Source organism: Theropithecus gelada, chromosome 8, assembly GCF_003255815.1.
Source record: "Theropithecus gelada isolate Dixy chromosome 8, Tgel_1.0, whole genome shotgun sequence".
NCBI classification, from domain to species: Eukaryota; Metazoa; Chordata; class Mammalia; order Primates; family Cercopithecidae; genus Theropithecus; species Theropithecus gelada.
Genome location: NC_037676.1, coordinates 131,972,203 through 131,980,170, shown reverse-complemented (window position 1 = coordinate 131,980,170; position 7,968 = coordinate 131,972,203).

The following is a 7,968-nucleotide window of genomic DNA, read 5'->3' as shown; positions in this document are numbered from 1 at the left end:
ACTATAACTGGACTACCTGGATCAAAATTCCAATTGTGCCTGTTTTTAGTTGGGTACCTTGGATAAGCTGCTCGGTCTGTTTGTTTTTTAGTTATCTCATTCATAAAATGAGGTTAACTAATGATCACTTCAAATGGTAGTATGAGGACTGAATCAGTTGATGCATTTAAAATATTTAGAACAGTGCCTAGTGGCCCAGAGATGTCAAGTAACTTGCCCAGCACACACAGTAAGTGGCACAGCTGGGACTTGCAGGAAGGACCCTTTGGTCTCTCCCTTTATATCTCATTGTGCCCCCTCATCAGCCTTGAAACCCCTGGGTTTGGGCTGGGTCACCCCTTAGATGGTAATTCTTCGCAATGATCAGCTTTGCTTTCCTTGGTCTTCAACTTGTCACACTTCATGTGTAAAGACCATGTTATTAATCTGCTTGTCAAGAAAAAACAGTCTCTGTGTTGTCCTAGCTAAGAGAATGGACCTGACTTTTGGAATACCGGGATCTGGTAGGAGGATCTGCCACTTCCCAGATGAGTGATTTTTGATAAATCAACAAATCTCTTCCACCTTCAGTTTTCCCATCTGTAAAAGAAAGAGAATAAACTCTACCTTGCAAGCCTGCCGTGAATTCAATTAGATGACATGGATAAGAGAGTGGATGTGAAGTAATTTTGTTAATATCAGTTTTCTCATTTGTAAGGTGGCATGATTGTACATGCATGTAAAGATCAAGTGAAAAAGTTCATGTGAAGAGCTTAGCATACCACCTGTCACAGAGTAACTACTCAATAAATGCGACTGTCATCATCATCACCAACACCAGTAAGATGTCCTAATCAAATGTAAACAAATATTTGGTTGTTTTCCTTTGATGAAGGGTTTCAGCAAACGCATCCGTCCTACACCTTTCCCTCCTGGACAAGATGGTCCAGGAGGAATGCATGAATCTGCAAGACGGTTGCCCAGCATTAGGGCATGTAATATGGCTGTGAAGCAGATTTTCTCTCTGCCTGCAGATAACTAGTCTCTAGGGGACCTCAAACCTGTGACCCTGTCTTCATTAGCCATGTGAACTTGCTGGCCTCGTCTGCCCTTGGTAATAATTCCTGCCAGGTCACAAAGAATATCTTTCCCCCATGAGCCTTGGGTTAATAGCAACCTTTGACCCTATTCACTTAAAAGGTAATAAGCAACAGAAGCATTCATTCATCCAGCAAACATTTATCAAGGGACATTCTTGAGTTTCTTAGTTCATCATGACTCAGTGTGCCTGCTGCTGACTCTTTCAGGCTGTCACATTCTTCCCGAGATAAGAACAAAGTCAGGTATTTGAATTTTCCTTGTATTTGGGCCATTCATCACCTTTTCTCTTCTGTCCACACCCAATCGAATCAGGAACTCACATTAAAAGGGCTTTGAGCTGATGACTCTGAAAAAGCCCAGGACCCTGATTCCCCTTCCTTTATGATCCCATTAGCAGGCTGATGGTGACGACCATGTGAACACACCAAACACAAGAAAGCATCACTGACAAATGCAGAACACATGTTGGCCGGTGCAAGGATGTGGCACTTCCTTTATACCGGCAGGTCTACTTAATTCAGTTCAGTCCAGCAAGTTTTGGGTACGTGCCCATTTGCTCATTCATTCAATAATTCATTCATTCATCAAAATTTGAGTGTCGTATACAAGCCCTGTACTGTGCTGCATGCTAGATTGGAAACAAAAGAAATCTATAATGCTCACCCTGCTGGCATTCTAGTGGAAGATACTGTTTGCATTTGCAAAGCACCCAGAAAAAAATGCATGCATGAGGAGAAGAAAAAATAATATTTACTTCATTTATTATGTATGCTTGCCTTCATTCATTCATTCAATTTGTTAATTACCAACTGTGTGTCATGCACAATGCTAAATGCTGGTACCCAGAGATGAACAACAAAGACATAATTTCTGCCATCACAGAAACTTGGAAGACCACCTTAGATGAGATGATCAAAGAACACCACAATAAAGCTGAGACCTCTGTGGTGAGAAAGAACTAGCTTTGCCACCAGTGGCGAAAGGTCATTTCAGACAGAGGGAAGAACTTACATGAAGCCTTATTATAGGAAAGAGATTGACATTTTTGAGAAGACATTTTGAAAACAGGCTAGTGGGGTTGGAAAGTAATGATGAAGGGGAAGGATGACAAGAGATGAGGACAGAATGGGGAAGGGCTAGATAATGCAGAGGGCCTTGGCAGGCCATGATGGAAGTGTGGAGATACATAGCTATCTCCATATCTATCTATCATCTATCTATCTATCTATCTATCATCTATCTATCATCTACTATCTATCTATTATCTCTCTATCTATATCTATCTCTATCAACTATCTGTCTATCATCCATCTATATCTATCATCTGTCTATCATCTATTATCTATCTAGCATCTATCTATCTATATCTATCTATCTATCTATCTATCTATCTATCTATCTATCTATCTATCAATCATCTANTATCTATCTATCTATCTATCTATCTATCTATCTATCTATCTATCTATCAATCATCTACCTTTTGAGGCCAAAGGGAAACTTTTTAAAAGAGTTTGAAGCTGAACACTGTCATAATTCAATCTACTGTGTGCTTCTGGTGTGTCAGGAATTGTGCTAAGGACTCTGATGATAAACAAACAATACTGAGACTCACTGAGTTTAGAAATTCATCCAATGTCATTCATCGCTTTTTCACAGTAGCAGTCAGCCCGCTGAATGTAACCAATTAATGTGTGGGATAGATAAACATTAAAAAAAAGAAGGGAGTATTCAGTGACAGCTGGAAATAGAAGCACCATGGATGGGTTAAGATTTGTTCAGGACCTTCTTGGACACAGAGAGCAGGAATGCTTCTGAACAGGGAGGTAGAATATACAAAATGAAGGGGGATGTGTCAGGAAAAAAAAAGAGAATACTCCTTTCTTCATGTGTTACCTTGTTTAACCTATACAACATCTCTTTGAGGCAGGTATTATTTCCCCTATTTTCAGATGAGGAAACTGAGGCCCATAAAGGTACCTAGCCAAGGACACCTTGGCACGGTGGCATGGACCATTGTCCAGAGTTGGAAAGGTTTTCAACATCTGGCTGGTGAACCAGAGAGAAAACCGGAGAGTTCACCCACAGCTGAAGAAGACTTGGTGCTAGAAGAGGCATTTCAGCGGTTTCGTTTGCTGTTAGTTAAGGATGGCATTCCCAATTTCCATCTGGCAAGGCTTGAATAAAGGCCAGGAGTGGGTCCTGTCCTAGGTCCTGTCCTAGGAGAAAACTCACTTGGCTGCATGGCCAGTGCTGAATCCACTGCCCCTGACATCCGTTCCCATGACAACTCTCAGCAATGTGAAAGATGGCCCTTCTGTGGCTAGCAGTGAAATTGCTCAGGCCTCAGAGTCCTGGTGAATATGAGAGTGTTGTATTGGCTATTTTTCCCTTTCTGGGTTCTAGGAGGTTCCTTGAGGCTGAGTGTAAGAGGACTGTAACTTCTTTCTTTTGCTTCTCATCCCAAACTCCTCTCTGAGTCCTTCAGGGAGACAGACCCTCATTTGCCATTTTCTTTGCAGAGCCTGGGTGCTTTTCTCTTTGCTAAGGCAGCTCCCATAAGCAACCAGTCTCCCCTCTTTACCTGGCCTAACTAACCTGGGTCTTCAGGGCTCTGGACTCAGCATTTCAGTCAGCCTTCAGGAACTGTTCCCTTGGCTGTGAACTCTGGGGCCCCTCTAAGCAGAGATGGCTTTATGAGCTTGTCCATGACTCATTCTGAGCTTAATGCTCTGCTGCCACAGTCTTAAATTCTTAGTCTTTTTATCTTTGAACTTATGTTTTGTAAGTGGAGTCCAATGGGACAATGAAGCACACACTTGAACAGAGGAGAGATGCACAGTGTGAGTGTCCACAGTACTTCACCATGCCATTCACATTGGGGCATTCGTGATGCCCATGAGCGCAGGACTCTGGTGGACCCAGGATGTCTGGGAGATCAGCATGATTTAAAGTGTATACAAGACAGGCCATTTGAACTAGAGCTTACTTTGAGTGCAAAAGGAAGGCAATGGCATTCAAAAAAGCATGAGTTTTTATTTGTGCTACTTCCTTGTATTAGTCAACCACTTATGCCAAGAATGATAGTTGATGAAAAGCGAAGATAAGTTAAGCCATAGTTTTCTTTCCTTGAAGTCCTTCCTTACTCGTCAGTAAACCAAAGGTAGAAAGCATTGGTAGAATATATGTGTACCAAGAAATGTAATAAAAACATTTGTGCTGTTTCCATTGTTCTGGTAAGAATAGCTTTGTGCCGTTTCCATTGTTCTGGTAAGAATGAAATACAGACTACCAATTTTGAATTATATAATTTTGGTGATTCTGCATTTGAGTTAAGCGCTCTTATATTTGCATTTAAAATGTGGAATAATATAAAGATGAACAGTAAAATTAATGGTACTTAGATTTTTTCCTTAGAATGATACTGAGTAACAAATACAAAACCCTCACCATGCCTAACTGAAAAAGAAACCATGAAAGGAAGAAAAAAAAGCTTTATATTTTAGTTCCTGTAAAGGCATGTTTTCCCTGCATTTTGAACAAGAGGTTCTATATTTTCATTTCCTATTGGGCCCTGCAGATTGTGCAGCCATCCTTGCATTCAGGGCTTATCCAATCAAATATTTTTTAGCTGCCCGATCAGCACCAGCCACATTACTCATCTGGGCATTTTTTTTTTTTTCTATCCAGGCTGAGAATATGGCAGAGCTTGTCTTGGTTCTTTCTATCTGATCACTGCATCCTTCCAGGCACTGGGCATCCAGAGAGAAATAGATGCAACCCCTGCTCTGGAGGAGTTTATGGCACCTTGAGGGGACATGACAGGTAATGATGCCTGGGGAGCACAGAACGGGGGTACCACCATGTCTGGAGGAGAGAGAATACTTTATTATTAATATTCTCTATTTTCCAGAACCTAGCACAGTGCCTGGTACACAGTGAATGCTCCATAAACATTTAATAAATGAACAAATGATGTGATGAACACAAGTGCCCTATTAACAGCTGATTACTATGGAAATTGTAGGGTGTTCATTAATGGTGGGGGAAATACATGTGGTAGAGAGAAGATGGCTTTCCAAAGGTCAGCTGGAGCAGAGCAATGTAGCCTCTCTTCTGTCCTCACGATTTTTTTTTTCTTTTTTTTTTGGGACGGATTTTCACTCTGTGGCCGAGGCTGGAGTGCAGTGGCGGGATCTTGGCTCACTGCAAGCTCCGCCTCCCGGGCTCCCGCCATTCTCCTACCTAAGCCTCTTGAGTAGCTGGGATGACTACAGGCGCCCGCCACCACGCCCGGCTAATTTTTTGTGTTTTTAGTAGAGATGGGGTTTCACCATGTTAGCCAGGATGGTCTCGATCTCCTGACCTCGTGATCCTCCTGTCTTGACCTTCCAAAGTGCTGGGATTACAGGCATGAGCCACTGCGCCCAGCCTGTCCTCACGAGTTTTAACTGATCTTTTTCCTCCATGAACTTTTTGGGGAGTTGCTTCTGTACTTGTAGCATGGGGTTTGCATCTTGAGGATGAGGAATGTTGCCTGAAATCAAATGCCTGCAAGTGATTCCATCATTTCTTCCACAGATATGCACTGAGTGCATGCTACGTGCCTGGCTCCATTTTTGGACTGGGAAAGGCAAGTATCTGGGCCAGGGAAGGACTTTGAAGTCATTGAGTTCAGTAGTTCTCACATATGGCCCTCAAACTGGTGCTGCTCAGTCATGTTTTCACTGCTTTATAGAAGAGTGTGGAAAAGAGAGTGATGTTTAGAAAGCTAAGGTTATGACTTTAAAGCATTTCCTTTCTTCTGAGATCATGTTTTTCCTTTTCTTCCCTTCTGTTAAAACGTGCTTTTTTTTTGGTTTTTGTTTTTACAGAATGACTGCAATAGTGGATGATAATTGAATTAGTTGTAATATCCATTGTTGGCAAAAAGTTGGCAACCCTCTGTAATTCCTCTGATTTTTTTTTGGTGGAGAAAATTTGTATTGGTCTGAGAAACAGAAAATCTGGAAAGCATCCACATCATCCGGTTTCAATTCCTCTACACTGAGCCCCTCCTCCAGCAGCATCACCTTCCTGAACAGACGCTAGGAGTCATCCTTCCACGGGCAAGGGAATTCCCTTCCTATCTGTAAAAATTATTTTCAAAATTTATTCATGCTAATTACTATTATTTCCCTATAATTTCCAATATCAGGTCACTGTTCATCCATATGAATATATTGACTGATTGATTACCTGATTGACTTTTCAACCAAGTAGAACCAATAAAATTTATTAAGCATGACCTTAGTGCCGAGCATCCTACCAGGACCTGGGGACACAAAGATGAAGATGGAAAAATAGCCTTTCCTATATTTGAAGACACATTCTATGGCCCCTCTCTTCTATTCCTCCCCTTCTCTCCATATTTCTCTGCATCCAATTAACCATCTCTGATCTTCAGCCCTTGATATGGTTTAGCTGTGTCCCCACTCAAATCTCATCTTGAGTTGTAGTTCCCATAATCCTCAGGTGTCATGCGAGGGACCCAGTGGGAGGCAATTTAGTTATGGAGGTGGTTACCCTCATGCTGTTCTCGTGATAGTGAGTGAATTCTCTCGAGATCTGATGGTTTTATAAGGGGCTTTTCCCTCTTTTGCTTGGTACTTCTCCTTGCTCCTGCCATGTGAAGGACGTGTTTGCTTCCCCTTCAGCCATGATTGTAAGTTTCCCGAGGCCTCCCCAGCCATGCTGAACTGTGAGTCAATTAAACCTCTTTCCTTTATAAATTACCCAGTCTCAGGTATGTCTTTATTAGCAGCATGAGAACGAACTAATACAGCCCCCTTTCATATAAGAAGGTGTTACTCTTCTACACCATTTGGGTCCATCTACTTTGAATACCCTTCAGTTTATTTAAATTTCTCTTAAAATAGTTCCTCTGAAATTGAGATATACTGTGTGTGGTCTCATTAGTGGCGATTATACAAGGACTATCACCTCCACTATTATACTTATATATTTCCATTAATGCAGCCTAAAGAACGATTACTTTTTTTTGGCAGCTGCAACACATCATTAATTATAATAGTAATTGATTATATGGTGCTTTCTATATGGTAGCCAATGTTCTAAATAAATTACATGTACTAAGTTATTTAATCCTTTCAATAATCTTATGAGTGGGTATTTATTTTTATAGAAGAGGAAACTGAGGCACAGAGAGGCAAATGGTTTAGACCTGAGTCCTTAGAAGAAGCCATGTCTCACAAATGGACAAAATATCTATGGGAAGCAATGAAAGTGCTTGACTTAGACCCTAAAGCCAGGATGAGATTCCCCCAGGTTGGGGGAGTCAAGTAGAATCTGTAGGTTCCATAGCAGTGAAGATTCAGGGAGCTGAATACCAGGCAAGAGCCATAGGAAGGGGTGCTGGGTGGTCATCAATACAGATGGGATCTGAGGCAGCCTGGCAAAGGATTCCTGTGACCAAAACTTGGCCCCGAAGCAGCAGAAACTGTCTAACCTGGAGGGCCTGGGGACCAGGACATGGGCATCTTTGCAGTCCCCTGTGTGGCAGGAGATAACGGCCAAGCTTGCCTCCAAGTGCTTCCACACTGCATAAGACTCCAACCTCGAAGTGACCATGTTAGGGTGCTATTCCAAATGACCAAGGTTGTGGCATTGGGGTTTAGCATAGAAATTGCTTGTTTATAGTGTCATATTTGTGTGACACAGGAAAAAAGGAGGGAAGAAGGAAGGGACAGAAGGAAAAAGGGACAGAGGGAAGGGAGGAGGGAATAAGACAGGAAGGAGGAAAGGAAGGAAGGAAGGAACAGGAGGTGAGGGAGAGGGGAAAAGAATATAAATCTAGCTTCCTCCTTTCAATGCCCCCTTTCTCCTGGT